The sequence below is a fragment of the Phaseolus vulgaris genome, chromosome 10 (assembly GCF_051622355.1).
Source record: "Phaseolus vulgaris cultivar YP4 chromosome 10, ASM5162235v1, whole genome shotgun sequence".
In the NCBI taxonomy this organism is placed as follows: Eukaryota; Viridiplantae; Streptophyta; class Magnoliopsida; order Fabales; family Fabaceae; genus Phaseolus; species Phaseolus vulgaris.
Window position 1 is genome coordinate 36,052,973 of NC_143507.1, and position 17,755 is coordinate 36,070,727.

At 36.5% G+C, this 17,755-nt stretch overlaps 1 pseudogene; it reads right to left on the reverse strand.

The window, feature by feature from the left end:
* Nucleotides 1-805: 805 nt before the first annotated feature.
* LOC137817961 (cytosolic sulfotransferase 15 pseudogene) lies at nt 806-1,564 on the reverse strand (annotated as a pseudogene).
* Between the last annotated feature and the right edge of the window lie 16,191 nt (nt 1,565-17,755).

Below are 17,755 nucleotides of genomic sequence, written 5' to 3' on the forward strand. Positions count from 1 at the left end.
AAAAACTATTGGTTAAAATATTTACAAGTGGGTACTAGGTACGCTCATGGAGAAAATATTTTAAATTCACAAGTAGATTAATTGTAGGATTCACATAAATAATTTTCAAAGTTAAAATAAAGAAAAAATCACGTATATGTTCTTAAGCAAATATACAATTTACATGCTCTAAAATTGTACCCACAATAATATAAAGGATTAAAGTTTCAAATCATGTGGAGAACCAAAAGCCAAAAGTAATAATTTAATATAATGTCTCTTTATCACTTATGATTGATCAAAAGTACTTAAAGGAATTTCATGATATAGAGGAAGAAAATTACATTACCATTTACACTAGAGAAGATTCATAATCGTCACATGCTTAAAAATAACTTGACAAGACAAACCTGTAATATAATTTTTTTTATAAAAAAAATAAATAAATAATAAAAATATTTTAAGAATATCTCAATCCTTATAAAAAAATTTCAAAACCATTCACAAAGTCTTAAGAACATCATCAAACTCTTAACTAATCTAATTTTTTAATAACAGACCTCATGTACACACTAGAGTGGTTTGACACACTAATAAAAATAAGAAAAGCATGTTAGTCTAATCTTTGCGTTCTCTGTGACCAAATTTTCAGTTGAACCATCGTAAAAATTTCACCATGATCTATAATATCGTTCCTAAAAATCTTCTTATTCCTTTATTTTCACAATTTTTTAACAATTACTATCTATTTCACTGAATCTGTGCCAACAAAATTTTATAAATACTGACTTATTCTTATTCTCAAATTCAATCATATTTTCTCATATTAAAAGAAATGGTCAATTGAAAAATTACGGTCCAGTGTATTAATTTTATTCATATTTTTAAGATCTTCATACTTCAAGAACAACACTTTGTTTGGTCTAGCTATGCTCTCCTTCCAGTAACCAACATATGACTCCACCATGGACCAAATGCCATTATCCCATTGCAATACTTTTCAAATGTTTCTTCAAAAGTTAATGCTGGTAAAGACACTAACTTCAATTTGGAAAAGAATTCCCATGCCGAAACAAAATTATCAAATGGATTTCTACATATATAAATGATCTTGCAATTGGATTTTGTGATGGATTCAGGCAATGAAAGGAATGGTAAGTGAGTACCAAGAACTCTTGGCTCACTCATGTTGGAGAGGGAAAGGATGTTGTCATGCAAATCATGAGACAAGATAAATTCAGGGAAGGGCGCAAGTTCATGAGGATTGGAAGAGAGTAATGGATGGTTGTCGAAAGAGGAAAAACGATGATGGTTTACAATCACAAAAGCTAGGGCTTTCAACCAGGTAGTACCTGATTTTGGAAAGCTGGCAACAAAAACATCGTTGTCTTTTGCATCAAAATGCTTTTGAAAGTTGTTCACTCCTTGAACATGAACTGTTGGGCACCAAAAGTCTTGAAATAGATGGAGATAGGGAGCTCCACCCAAACCACTCTCCTTGGGAAGGGTGAGGGTTAGGTCATTTTCTTCATTTGCTTGTTTGTGACTTGCCAAAGCCATTGGAGTAGCTTGAATATGAATGGTGAGTGAAGAGTAGAATTGGATGAAAACGTAGGTTAGCATGAGATAGCTTTTATAGCAGTTATTAGTGGTCCAATTTCATTAAATGAATCAAATAACTATGTGTAGACGTGTGCAACATGCATATTTTTGTTTAGAGAATATGTGTATACGTGTGCAACATGCATATTTTTGTTTAGAGAAATGCCGACAATGATAAACATGCACTGACACAGACTGTGGTTTTTTTATAACACAAACCTGTTTCAGTTTTAAAATATTAAGAGTTATCTGCATAGGAAGTTGTTGGTCTGGGTTTGGTTAACCTAAATGACTTTGTTGCCACCAACAGAATATGCATAATGGAAAAAAAATAATATTCAAATTAAAATTAATGTTCTTTAGTTACAAATAAGCTATTCTTTCAAACAATAAATGCATGAAAATTTGAATTTGTCAAATTGTGCACACAGTAGAAAAACCATTAGTAATATAAATGTTTCTGTGTCTTTCACTGGTGGAGTTTTTGAGGTATGATAATTTGTTCAAACATTTTGCACCTTATTATTTATGACTAGTTGACTTTTCAAGTTGTCTTAGAGTATTGTTGTGTGATGAGTATTACTTAAAAGAAACATCTTTTAACGACAGTTAAAAAGTTATATATATAATGACGTTATAAATCAGTTGTTTATAATGATGATTTTGAAATTATTTTTATAAAAATTATATTAAATAAAAATGGTCATTCTGTATAATAAAAGAAAAAATTAAAAAAACTTATAATGATAGTTTTAGTTTGGAACTATTATTATAAGTACTTTTGACAGGTTTTTAAAGACGATTCTAGTGGGAACCATCGGTATAAGTTTATTTTAAAAAAAAATGTTTTATTATTTTATGCTCACTCTAATCTACATAAAATATCAATTTTTCAAAACAATAATGCATATAATATCATAATTTATATATGAAAGTCTACAAAAATTCTATAAATATATGAAAAAGTTTTATGTAATTCTAAAGTGTTATACATGGTTTACCTTAAGGTGCATCCAAGTGAGTTTTTTTGCACTTGCACTTGTCCTTGTACTTGTCCTCCCACTCAACATGTTATATCCAAAATAAACACTGAAATAACATGATTTCATGTTAGAGCACACAGATAACATTATGTAAAGTAATGTATGAGTAATAAATTTGAGTGATATAATCATAATCATAATGGTTTGATAAATCTCTAATTTATACTAGGAAACATCATGCAAAATTTCATAATTTTTTAACAAGTGAAAGTATAGAAACTACACACTTAAAATACCTAAAACAAATACCTAATTAATAATTAAAAATAAAAAAGGGTAAATTGTTGATTTTTGGAATTTTGGTGGACCCCGATCCCCCTTGGAGATTGTCCATATGATTTATTACATCGTTTCGAGCAACTTTCACTTTTACGCGTCTCCATCCGACTTCTCTGTCAAAAGTTATGACCGTTTGAAGTTTCTTCATGCTAGTTTTTTCCAACTCTAAATTTATCACTCTTCTCTTCAATGTCAGGACTCCTCCATCAAATATTCACTAAATGAAGTTCCCACAAACCCTAAACTACTAACTAATCAACACATAGATACATGCAAATATTTATTAAATTAATTAAAAAAATGTAGGGTTTAGGGAGGCACCATGCATCAGACATGGCAGTGTGTGTAGTGGAGGTGTTGCCAGTGTGCGGAGGGTATTGCCGGTGTGCAAAAGGTGTTGCGACGCGGAGGTGGAGGACCAGTTGCGCAGAGGTATTTTTAGGGTTCGGACCTAAACATCAATACTTAACATATTTGAGTGTTAGGGATAGACTAGAAATGTTAATTGCCATTAACGTCTGAGTGTGATTCTAAGTTGTTTTTATAAATATGCAAGGGATCGATATTTAGGAAACATTTTTAAGAATTTTATATACGAGAGATCTATATAAATGAATTTTCTACGGGCATCAATTTGAATCAAAGAACTCAATATTAACATGCTAATCAAAATACATGAGAGTGGGAGAGATGAAACCTAATCGCTATTTTTCCAATTGAAGCAACTAATTCTTTGTTTGTTTTCTTATTGATCAGTGCCAACATAATCACTTCAAACTTTTTTTATTGTTTTGTTGTTATATTTAGCGAATATTGTACTTGATAATTCACTGTTCCTTGTGGGGTCGATATCCGTCCTTAGGGACAATTATTACTTCTGACAAATGCGGTGCACTTGCCGTAAGAAGTCATCAATGACCCAATTCATGCAAGAGATTTTTCATATATTTTACCTCTTTGCCAGCTTTAGATGCGACAATGTACTCTGTTTCAGTTAACACATCTTTGTAATTTGGATTGCCAAGATACAACTCCCCCCGGAAAAGTAGTTAAATATCTTGATGTAGATTTTCTGGAATTTATATCTTCAGCCATGTCTATATCTTTGTATCCTACCAATATAGGATCTTCATTACCAAAACATAAACATTTTTTGGTAGTTCCCCTTAAATATCTCAATATTCACTTTACTGTATTCCAGTGCTCTTTACCAGGATTGGACAAGAATCAAATTACAACACCAGCTGCATGGGCAATATTTGGTATTGTGCAAATCATGGCATGCATTAGGCTTCCTATCACAGAAGAATAAGGCATTATAATCATCTCTTTCTTTTTTTCTTCACTAGTTGGACATTGCATTATGCTTAACTTGAAATGTTCGACAAGTGGAACATTCACAAATTTTGCCTTATCCATGTTGAATCTCTTGAGAACTTTCTCAATGTACTTCTCTTGTGATAGTCATATTAATTTCTTGGAGCGATCTCTAACCACCTTCATCCTAAGGATCTGCTTTGTAGGACCTAAGTCTTTCATGGCAAAAGACTTGCTTAAAGCATTCTTAAACCAGCAATCTTGGTTTTACTTTCTCCAATGATCAACATATCATCGACATATAATAGTAGGATAATAAAGTTTTCATCTTCATACCTCTTGATGAACACACAATGGTCAACATTTTTTCTTCTTGAAATTGTGCTTGGTCATGAAGGATTCAAACTTCTTATACCACTGTCTGGGTGGTTTTTTTAGACCCTACGAACTCTTCTTCAGATGACACACTAAGTGTTCCTTGCCTGGTTCTTCATAGCCTTTAGGCTACTACATATATATTTCTTCTTTGATGTCTCCATGTAGAAAAGCTGTTTTGACATCAAGTTGTTCAACTTCTAGCTCTAGGATAGTTGTTATACCTAATACTACTTTTATGGAAGAATACTTTACCACTAATGAGAAAATCTCATCAAAATCAATTCCTTTCTTCTAATTGCACCCTTTCACAACAATTCGAGTTTTATAGCTTGGTCTCAAGCTTCCTTTTTCAGTTTTAAGCCTATACACCCATTTGTTTTTCAAGGCTTTTCTTTTGTTAGGTAGCTCCACCAGATCATAAGTATGGTTCTCATCATGTAAAAAGTTCATTTCTTGTTCCATGGCTTTGATCCGCTCCCCTTTCTCAGTTGACTCCATAGCCTCTGAGAAGTTTTGTGGTTCACCCTTATATGTCAAGGTAATATAATCTTCTTTAGGATACTTTGATTATGACACTCTTATTCTTTCAGAGTGTCTTAAATCAACTTACATCTATTGCTCTAAAGGCTCAGGTTCTTGTTGTATTTGGGGATCTAACAATATTTGATCATGATCTGGTTGTGCATCAGTCTAATCAGGATCTGGGTGAGCAGGATCTGTCTGTTGGTCTATTTGATCAGGATTTATCTGTTGAAGAATCTTTTCCGTTGAATCAATGCGAACTTTGGACTTGCATTGATTTTTGTCTTGAATATCTTTAATCGTTTGATCCTCAAAGAACACAACATCTCTGCTTCTAACAATTTTCTTCTTTATAGGATCCCACAATATGCACCCAAATTCATCCTTTGGGAACCCAATGTATATGCATTCCTTGGCCTTAGCATCTAACCTTTTTCTTTCATCCTTTGGAATATGAACAAAGGCTCTGCATCCAAATACTCTCAGATGGTTGAAGGATGCCTTCTTCTTTTTTTGATCAACAATGAATTAATGAATAAAAAGTGACATTTGAGGGGTGTCCCAACCCTTCTACAAATCTCAGTTGCACAATTTGCTCCTGTTCCTCACATGAATCAGTTCCCATGGACTAGAATTCCTCTAGCCTAGAGTAGGTCACACAGCCCTTTCGTCCCCACCTATATGAGCATTCTTCAACACAGTATAGCAAAATCTCTTGACTGAAAAAAATGCCCCGCATATATAAACCAAAACAATACTGCATATGACAGATCAGCTACATGGTAAAGAATATAAACCAAATACTTCACATAGCCACATCGCATCCCTAACTTCCTTCTCAGTGAACTCTGTTATCAGCTTTAAGTTTTCCTCCTGGTTTAAGGAATTGAACTCCACCGCATCAAGTCTAACACCAAAATCTCTTGTTGCCTTAAACCTTTTTTCAAATAGCTTCTTAGCTTCACCTCGGATTGTACAAGGCTCCTCGCACCACTGATCCCCCACCTCGACACCTTTAACTTCATTTTTTAACCTTCTCCATCTCAAAGAAGAGTGATAAAATTTAGAGCAAGAGTCTCCACTCTTAAACCAGCTGGCTCTAGCTTTTTGGCACAACAGGGACTCCAACTTCTTATCAGTCTCCTTCAATCTACTCACCAAACCCATTCTATGCAATCTCTCAGCTTCCAATAACCCTACACTACAGTCTTGGCAATCTAGAGCCTCAAGTTCCAGCAAGATGGATTTCTTAGAGGTCTCCAAATTTCCAAACACATCCCTATTCCACACCTTCAAGTCACCCTTCAGCCTCTTCAACTTTTCTTTTATCAGTGTAAAAGCATTCCCCTGAGAAGGATAGGAGATCCACTTTTCCTTCACCATATTGAAAAACCCCTGTTCCATAAACCACGCATCAATAGATCTAAAAGGTTTAGGGCCCCAGTCCTTCTCCACAGATTTCACCACTATGGCACAATGGTCTGACACCTCCCTACGTTGCACATATGGCTTGCACATGGGCCATGCTTGCATCCAATCTTCGATAACCAACACCCTGTCTAGCCTGCTCTTAGCCTTACCATTTGAGTTAAACCACGTAAAGGCCTTTCCCACCAAAGGTATTTCAATAAGAAGATTAGCATCAATGAAGCTATTAAAACCTCTCATCTCATTGGATAGATTGTCCCGCATGCTAACTCCTTTTCTTTCACACTGCTTTCTTATGGCATTGAAGTCACCGCAAAAGCACCACGCCAAAACAGTTGAAACCTTCTTTAGGTCTGACAGCTCCCCCCACAAGGATACCTTCTCTCTTAGAGAGCAATTAGCATAAACATTCACCACCACACACCTGCAATTTGATACCTTATGTTGGCCAATAACAACAATAAACCCCTTCCCCATCACATGAGAGTCATAGCAAAAGGCTTCTTTATGCCACATAGATAGCAGACTACCACTGCCATTGTCTCCTCCATAATGTATCCACCCCACGTTATTATCCCCCCATAAGGAATAGCATCTTGCATCCGATAGGATATTCTGTTTTGTTTCCTAAATACAAAACAAAATTCGCTTCCTCTCTAGCTATAATGTGCTTTAAGTACCTAACTTTAGTACTTCCCCCCAACCCTCTTATATTCAGATTTACTATCAACATAGATGGTCTTTCTTTCTACCCTCCTCACAGTTCTCCATGACCTCTACATCTCTCTCTTCCAGACAACAATATTCTTTAACAACCTCTTCCTCATCCCCCCGGCAGATTATCCCAGATTGCTTTCCAATCTCAAATAATTTAGAAGGTTCCACCGAAATTCTGGGCTCACATAACCGCAAATTACAGTTCAAAAAATCCCCATCAGATAAAGATTCAGAACACGTACCATCTTTGTGATAGGAAGGGCCCTCTGATTGGGACCGTTTTAACAAGAGTCTAACATACCGTCTCAGAATAGAGCTGGAATCATCCAATTCGAAGAGACCTTCCAATTTCCGTCGTTGTTGTGGGTTCTTCGATTTGCATTCCGCAATTACTCCCTCATGTACTGGAGGTGTCGCCTCCCTCACTGCCGATATAGTTCCCTTCTAAACGCCCACTTCTTCCCTCCTCCATTGACGTTCTCTCGCCGTCGAAACTAGTGACAAGCCTTGCACGACCGAGTTGCCGGTGTCACTCTCCATGTCCTCGTCGTGAGCACCCTTCTTCTTTCCTTCACTTGTTACTCCACCCAAAGCAAGCCCATTATTTTCCTCACAACCGCAATCCTCCTCCACAACCCCTAACCAAGGAACGCCCTCGGTTTGGGCTGAATGCGAAAGGTTCACAAAAGTGTGGGCCTCCCACTTACTATCGTGGGCCTGGAAAAATAGGGGTTCCTTCTGTGTAATAGAGCATTCCACGTCCATCACAACTCTGGCCAGCTCAGCATGAGTAGCCACCCTACTGCATGAAAAAGCGTGATATTGGGTAGGATTATACTCAAAGTCACCTATATGACCCTCCTTCTGACCTACTCTTACTTCATTCATGCATAAAAAACTGGCTTCCCCCTGGTGAGAGTTGGTTTTTGAAAAGGATTCCTCAATTAGCGGTTTTGACTTTTGCATACTCTGCACACCCCTTTCCGCCATCTCTCCTCCCTCTTCCACCCCCCTTGATCGGAACACCTCCCTAAACCCCGAATTAGGCTCCTCCTCACAGCTCTTGGAAGAAAGGATTGTCTCTTCTACATGTGTTCCCGAAGAGGAGGCATTGTCAGACGATTTGGAGCCAAAGTCGTTGACCATGTACATTCCTTCACAAGAAACAGGGGCCTCTTCTTCAATGAGAATATTACAATTCTGATCATTAATTCGTATACTCCTCATCATCCTGGGATTACTGTTATAACTAGTTCGGACCTGCAGCCTAGCATATTCCAGGTTCTCCCATAACAGAGTAGATTTTTCTATGGTTACCACAGAATTCGGTCCTCCTAGCACTTCTTTGAAACACTCCTTGTTCCAGAATGGTAGAGGTAACCCATAGCATCTCACCCAGGATGTTTTATGAGACGCCTCGCAAGAAGTCGACCAGGGCCTAATGGTTGAGAAAAAAACTATCAAACCAATCCTTATTAAGCTTGATGAGTACCCCCATAAACTCCCTTTCTCTGAGGGTCAGAAGGACTAGATTGTCTCCCAGGGATCTTAATCTAATCCTACTCAAGCCTCATTTTAGAAATTCCTCTCCCAATTGATCGAAAACCAAGCCTTCCTTGATCTGCCCAACTACACTATTTTCCATCCACGGAAGGATATTCGCCTCTATTTTTAGGACTGGCCCCGTCCCGACCTCTTGTTCCACTTCACTTTTGGCAGCTTCTACATAAGATCTTTTCCTTCTTTTCTCCACCCACATCTCCTTGCGCTTCCCAGTGTCCTTTTTCCCATCAGTGTAAATATCCCTCCTCTCCTCCTTTATTGGTTCCTGCTGATGCCTTCGGTACTTCGGAATATTCACGTGGAGTTTCATGTTACCAACGTATAATCTATCCAACTCTTTCTCCAAGCGTCTTACATTTCTCACCTCAAAGAACCTTACGAACCCAAACCTTCTCCCCCATTTGTTTAGCCTTCGTCAATGAACACTTCCTTAACCCTAGCTTGTCTTTGGAAAACCTTGACCATGTCCATTTCACCATAGCCCTGAGGAAAGTTTGAGAAGAAGAAGGTAGTGTAGTCACTTGAGTACCCTCGGTCACCCCTCCAGCGAGAGCTCATACTCAAGTGATATATTTGTTGAACCTTGTGGTGTTCAAGTTTTGAAGAATCCAAATCCTTTGAAGGATGTTGAAGCCTCTGCTATACTTGATGTTGCTGTGCTGGTTTAAGCTTTGTTCTAGGGTAGTTTATATGTTGTAATCCACCCTGTGATTAAATCTAAAGCATTAGCATTCTCAATCTTTGTGAAAGTAAAATGTTTTCAAACTAAGTTAAAACAACTGATTGCTTTGTCGAAACAACCGATTGTTTATACTTAGGTGTTTTGATAAAAAGATTGAAAACTGTTTTGAATGGTTGAACTGTTAAAGTACCAAAACAACCGATTGATTCGAGGAAACAACCGATTGTTTGTTTTGGGACCATAATAGAAAAACTGTTTTCTCTTTGACTGAGCTTTAAATGTCTTAACTGCTTACGCTCCAATCATTAAATGCTTTGACCAATCTTTTAATGCAATTTAAGAGTTTGTTAAGATTTGATAACAAACTACATCTTTGAAAAAATTCAGAAAAACAGATTTGACAATTAAGAATCTTTGACAAAGTTTTTCCAAAGAGTTTTTCAAAGTGCTGAGATTGCTAAGAGTTTGTGATTGATCAAAGTGTTGGAATAGGATTCTGCTTGTATTGATTTCAGATTATCTTCTTTAACAAGTGTAATCCTTGTACTCTGTTGAACAATTCGTTTCTGTGTTTGTTGAAGATTGGTTGTGTGTTCTTGAGGTGTTCAAGATCAGCAATCTTAGTGTTGGCCAAGGAGAGTGTGTTTCTTGAGGTGTTCAAGGTCATTCATTCTCTTGGTTGTGGTGTAAGTGATCAAGTGGTGATTGCTTAGTGGATTTCCTCGGGGTTCTGAGAAGACTGGATGTAGCTCTGGATTTGGAGTGAACCAGTATAAACAACTGTGTACAATTTCTCTATCCCTATCTCTTTAAATTCAGTTTTGTCTATTAATAACTGGTATAAACAACCGATTGTTTCGGTAAAACAACCAATTATTTTTCCAGTATTGTGCTTTTGCTTTATGTTTTGAAAAACTGAATTCTTAATCAAGGTTTTCTTGAAGTATTTTTCATTCTAAGCTTAAAAGTTTACTAAAATCTTTCTTAAACAATTCACCCCCCTCTCGTTTAAGGCCATAAATTCTAAAAATTGACATTAAGAGCTTGGTTCTTGAAAGTTATTCAAGTTGATAAAAAATCTTTTCTATGGCTGGAAAAATATCTTTTGAGGAAGGTGCTTCAATCTACAAACCACCTTTATTCTGTGGATTGAGATATAAGTTTTGGGAAGCAAGAATGAAAATCTTTATTGAATCTATTGATCAAGGAATTTGGAATTCAATTGAGAATGGTCCTTACATTCCAAAGTTCAAAAAGGATAATTCTTTCATTGCAAAACCTTTGTCCAAATGGACAAATGATGAATGTAAGATGGTCCAGCTTGATCGGTCTGCTTAATCTTTGCTTCATGGCCAGAAAGGAGGATGACTCAAGTAGTGTAAGTTCATCAAACTCTTCAAACTCTGAAAATTATGGTCAATTGCTTCAAGCCTTTCAAGAAACGCATGAAGAAGCCAATCGATTGGCTCTCTTGAACAATCGGTTAAAAGAAAAGAGCTGGCTAGAAAACAGAGTAAAGACACTGGAAGAGGATTTAGAACATTAAAAAATGGATTTTGAAAATCTGGAAATCATTTACAAAAACTCCTCTTGCAAGTGTGATACTCTAGTTTGTGAAAATTGCGAAAATCTTGAAAAGAAGGTCCACTATCTTGTTAAAACTGTGGATAAGCTTTCTAAAGGCCAATCCAACTTTGAGAGTGTGCTAGCATCTCAAAATTGTGTTTTTGGAAAATCTGGATGGGGTTTTAATCCACAAAACAAACAAAATAGATTTTCAAAATCATTTTCGAAAATGCCAGAAAAACAATCATTGGACCATCGAAACAACCGATTGTTACATGCTTCTATTGGATGAAAAGAGGTCATTCTGTGAGGTTCTGTAAAATCAGAAAACATGTTGTTCCTAAAGGGCTTATGAAGTGGATTCCTAAGGGAAAGAAAGCTTTAATTGATAAGTATAAACCAGATGGACCCACATTCATAAGGGGACCAAATCTTTGTACTTGAAAATCTCTTTTGTAGGAAATCTTAGAGGAGAGCAAGCAACTATGGTACTTGGACAGTGGATGCTCCAAGCATATGACAAGGGACAAATCAAAGTTCCTGAGAATATCCTTTAAGTAAGAGGGTCATGTCACCTATGGAGACAACAACAAAGGAAGAATTCTTGGGAGAGGATCCATAGGAGATGAGAACATCTTGGTAATCCATGATGTGCTCTTTGTTGAAGGCGTAAAGCATAATTTGCTGAGCATTAGCCAACTTTGTGACAAAGGGATATCAAGTAATGTTCAAGTCAAACACATGTGAAATCTGTATACCCAACACCAAAGAGGTAATGTTGGTAGGTAAAAGAGTTAATAATGTGTATCATCTAGATATCTCTTCACCATGTTCAATTGGATGTCTTCTATCCAAGCAAGATGAATCTTGGCTTTGGCATAGAAGAATTGCTCATATTCACATGAATCATTTGAACAAGCTAATATCAAAGGATCTTGTGATTGGGCTGCCAAAACTCAAGTTTGAGAGGGATCACATTTGTGAAGCATGCCAAAAAGGGAAACAAGTGAAAAGTTCTTTTAAAACCAAAAATGTTGTCTCTTCTTTGAGACCTCTTGAACTTCTTCACACGGATCTCTTTGGACCCTCTAGAACTATGAGTCTTGGTGGAAATTATTATGCTCTTGTTATTGTTGATGATTTCTCTAGGTACACTTGGACTTTGTTCTTGGAATCAAAGAGTGATGCCTTTGCTGCATTCAAAAAGCTAGCAAGAAGACTACAAAACACAAAGAGCAGCAACATAGGTTCTATAAGGAGTGATCATGGAGGAGAATTTTAGAATGAGAAGTTTGGTAAATTCTGTGAGAAGTTGGGAATTCTGCACAATTTCTCTGCTCCAAGAACACCACGGCAAAATGGAGTTGTAGAGAGGAAGAACAGGTCTCTTGAAGAGCTTGCAAGAACAATGCTTAGTGAATCATCACTTCCTAAGTATTTTTGGGCAGATGCAGTGAGCACCTCTTGTTATGTGATGAATAGGGTGCTTATAAGGCCCATTTTGAAGAAAACTCCATATGAACTTTTCAATGGAAGGAAGCCCAACATCAGTCACCTCAAAGTCTTTGGCTGCAACTGTTTCGTTCTCAACAATGGAAAGGAAATCTTGGGAAAGTTTGATGAGAAAGCGGACCTTGGTATATTCATTGGTTATTCACTCACAAGTTATGCATATAGAGTCTACAACAAGAGGTTGATGATTGTAGAAGAATCAGTTCACGTTGTCTTTGATGAGGTAGATCGCAGAATCAGTCAGATCCCAAAGACCAGTGCTGAGGAAGATGAACAGAGCATCAGTTTGGAGAAGCTGGAAATCTATGCAGAAAAACAACCGGTTGATTCGCAGAAACAACTTATTGAAATTCTGCAACAGAGTGAGCTGCCCAAAGAGTGGAGGATTCCTAGAGATCTGTCAGTGGATAACATCATAGGGCAGATAAAGGAATGTATCTCCACACGTAGCTCCATCTCAAACTTCTGCAGGCACACAACTTTTGTCTCTCAAATTGAACCAAAGTCAATTGAGGAAGCTCTCAAGGATGAGAAGTGGGTTGAAGTTATGCATGAAGAGCTAAATTAGTTTGAAAGGAATGAGGTATGGTTTCTTGTCCCTAAAACTAATGAAATGAATATTATTAGTTCGAAATGGGTTTTCAGGAACAAGCTAGATGAGGATGGTGTGATCATAAGGAACAAAACAAGGCTAGTTGCCAAAGGCTACAATCAAGAAGAGGGCACAGACTATGGTGAAACCTTTGCTCCTGTTGCTAGATTGGAGGCTGTGAGGCTGCTGCTGGCCTTTGCATGTATGAGTGGTTTTAAACTCTTCCAAATGGATGTCAAGAGTGCCTTCTTGAATGGCTACATCAATGAGGAAGTTTATGTAGATCAACCACCGAGCTTTGAAGATCACAAGTATCCCAACCATGTCTTCAAGTTGAAGAAAGCCTTGTATGGACTGAAACAAGCTCCAAGGAAGTGGTATGAGAGGCTTAGCAACTTTCTGCTATCTCATGGTTATGAAAGAGGAATGGTAGACAAGACTCTCTTCATCAAGAAGTCAAATGCAGAAATAATTCTTGTGCAAATCTATGTTGATGATATCATCTTTGGTGCTACACAAGATAGATTGTGTGAAGAATTTGTGGTTGCAATGAAAGGTGAGTTTGAAATGTCTATGATGGGAGAACTATCTTCTTTCTTGGATTGCAGGTTAAGCAAACGAAGGATGGGATCTTCTTAAGTCAATCAAAGTATTGCAAGGAGATTCTCAAGAAATTTGAAATGGAGAATTGCAAAGAAGCAAGCACTCCAATGCCATCAAGCTGTTACATGGATGCTGATGTTGTTGGAAAGAGTGTAGATCAAATAAAATACAGAGGTTTGATTGGATCTTTGCTATATCTAAAAGCTAGTAGGCCGGACATCATGTTTGCGGTGTGTCTATGTGCAAGATATCAAGCAAATCCTAAAGACACTTCAACACTGCTAAAAGAATTCTGAAATATCTCAAAGGAACATCATCTGTAGGATTATGGTATCCTTCTCACTCTCCAATACATTTAATTGGTTATTCAAACTATGACTTTGCAGGTTGTAAGCTAGATAGAAAGAGCACAAGTGGCACTTGTCACCTTTTTGGCTCAAGCCTAATCTCATGGAATAGCAAGAAGCAAGCATGTGTTGCTCTCTCTACTGCTGGTAGCTGCTGTGCACATATTCTATGGCTTAAGCAACAACTTGCAGATTTTGGTTTACAAATCAGCAAGGTTCCCTTGATGTGTGATAACACAAGTGCCATCAATCTCACCAAAAATCAGATTCATCACTCAAGGACCAAACATATTGAGATAAGACATCATTTCATCAGGGATCATGTACAAAATGGGAACTGTGAAGTGAAGTTTGTGGAGACCAAACTGCAATTAGCTGACATTTTCACATAGCCTTTACCAAAAGAGAGGTTTTTCTTCTTAAGAAATGAGTTAGGTATTCTTAATCTTAATAATCTCTCTTAAATCTGTTTTTTGGTACATGCTAAAGTTTATTTGTGAAGACAAATAGGGGGAGAATTAATTGGTTCTTGTATATCTTTGTCTGATACTGCACAAAATGTTAAAATCTCTGATATGAAAGTGTTTTTTGTTGCTGCTGATAGAAACAACCGATTGTTTCGTTGTAAATAACCGATTGTTTATTATGTTTCATGCTTTAAAAGAGTAATAAACTAACTTGCTGCTGTAAGAAGCTTTGGATAGTATAAATGCTTTTTCTGCAGGAACTGCTTCAGATTTAATCAGATCAAACACAAGCACTAGGGATTTGTCTTCATCAAATAGGGGGAGATTGTTGAACCTTGTGGTGTTCAAGTTTTGAAGAATCCAAATCCTTTGAAGGATGTTGAAGCCTCTGCTATGCTTGATGTTGTTGTGCTGGTTTAAGCTTTGTTCTGGGGTAGTTTATATGTGGTAATCCACCCTATGATTAAATCTAAAGCATTAACATTCTCAATCTTTGTGAAAGTAAAATGTTTTCAAACTAAGTTAAAACAACCGATTGTTTTGTCGAAACAATCGATTGTTTATACTTAGGTGTTTTGAGAAAAAGATTGAAAACTGTTTTGAATGGTTGAACTGTTAAAGTACCAAAACAACAGATTGATTCGAGGAAACAACTAATTGTTTGTTTTGGGACCATAACAGAAAAACTGTTTTCTCTTTGACTGAGCTTTAAATGTGTTAACTGCTTACGCTCTAGTCATTAAATGCTTTGACCATTTTTTAATGCAATTTAAGAGTTTGTTAAGATTTGATAACAAACTACATATTTGAAAAAATTCAGAAAAACAGATTTGACAATTAAGAAACTTTGACAAAGTTTTTCCAAAGATATTTTCAAATTGCTGAGATTGCTAAGAGTTTGTGATTGATCAAAGTGTTGGAATAGGATTCTGCTTGTATTGATTTCAGATTATCTTCTTTAACAAGTGTAATCCTTGTACTCTGTTGAACAATTCATTTCTGTGTTTGTTGAAGATTGGCTGTGTGTTCTTGAGGTGTTCAAGATCAGCAATCTTAGTGTTGGCCAAGGAGAGTGTGTTTCTTGAGGTGTTCAAGGTCATTCTCTTGGTTGTGGTGTAAGTGATCAAGTGGTGATTGCTTAGTGAATTTCCTCAGGGTTCTGAGAAGACTGGATGTAGCTCTGGATTTGGAGTGAACCAGTATAAACAACTGTGTACAATTTCTCTATCCCTATCCCTTTAAATTCAGTTTTGTCTATTAATAACTGGTATAAACAACCGATTGTTTCGGTAAAACAACCGATTGTTTTTCCGGTATTGTGCTTTTGCTTTATGTTTTGAAAAACTGAATTCTTAATCAAGGTTTTCTTGAAGTAATTTTCATTCTAATCTTAAAAGTTTACTAAAATCTTTCTTAAACAATTCACCCCCCTCTCTTTTAAGGCCATAAATTCTAACAATATTGAAGTGTCTGAAGTCTTTAGGATGCCTTCTTCTTGTACCACACTTCCTCTAGAATCTCTCCATCTAGAGGTCTTGAACATGTTAGGTTTATGAGATCAACTGCAATCTTTATTGCTTCACCCCATAAAGAATTTGGGAGATTAGCACCTTACAACATACATCAGACTTTCTGTTCAATAGTATGATTCATCCTTTCGGCTGTTGAACCAAGTGGTGTTTAATGTTTTGAAGAATCCAAATCCTTTGAAGGATGTTGAAGCCTCTGCTTTGCTTGATGTTGCTGTGCTGGTTTAAGCTTTGTTCTGGGGTAGTTTAAATGTTGTAATCCACCCTTTGATTAAATCTCAAGCAATTAGCATCTCAATCTTTATGAAAGTAAAATGTTTTTCAAACTAAGTTGAAACAACCGATTGTTTTGTCGAAACAACCGATTGTTTATACTTAGGTGTTTTAAGAAAGATTGAAAACTGTTTTTGAATGGTTGAAACTGTTAAGTACCAAACCAACCGATTGATTCGAGGAAACAACCGATTGTTTGTTTTGGAATCATAACAGAAAAAATGTTTTGTGTTTGACTGAGCTTTAAATGCTTTAACTGTATACGCTTCAGTCATTAAATGATTTGACCTATCCTTTAATGCAATTTAAGAGTTTGTTAAGATTTGATAACAAACTACATCTTTGAATATATTAAGAAAAACAGATTTGAGAATTAAGTATCTTTTGACAAAGTTTTTCTAAAGAGTTTTTTCAAAGAGCTGAGATTGCTAAGAGTTTGTGATTGATCAAGGTGCTGGAATAGGATTCTACTTGTATTGATTTCAGATATTCATCTGTAACATGTGTAATATTTGTACTCTGTTGAACAATTTGTTTCTGTGCTTGCTGAGATTGGCAGTGTGTTCTTGAGGTGTTCAAGATCAACAATCTTAGTGTTGGCCAAGGAGAGTGTGTTTCTTGAGGTGTTCAAGGTCATTCTCTTGGTTGTTGTGTAAGTGATCAAGGTGTGGTTGCTTAATGGATATCCTCAGGGTTTCTGAGAAGAATGGATGTAGCTCTGGTTTGGAGTGAACCAGTATAAACAACTGTGTACAATCTCTCTATCTCTAACTCTTTAAATTTAGTTTATTTGTTGTTTGCTGGTATAAACAACCGATTGTTTCTACGAAACAACCGATTGTTTTTCTGGTACTACAGCTTTTGCTTGCTGTTTTGGCTAACTGAATTTTTGAATCAATTGGTTTCTAAGATAAATTCATTCTAGTTTTTGAAAAGTTTGCGAAAACCCTTTTAAACTATTCACCCCCCTCTAGTTTAAAGCCATCTTTTCTAACAATTGGCATCAAGAGCTTGGTTCTTGAAAGTTATTCAAGTTGATCTTAAATATCTTTTAAATGGCTGATAGACTACCGTTTGGGGAAGGTGCTTCAATTAATAGACCGCCTTTGTTCTGTGGTTTGAACTACCAGTTTTGGAAAGTAAGAATGAAAATATTTATGGAATCTCTTGACAAAGGAATTTGGGATGCAATTGAAAATGGCCCTTTTATCCCAAAGTTTGAAAAAGATGGATCTGTCATTGAGAAGCCATGGTCTCAATGGACTGATGCAGAAAGCAAAAAGGCCAAATCCGATTGCATTGCCAAAAATATTATAACCTCTGCTTTAAATTCTGATGAGTTTTTCAAGGTCTCAC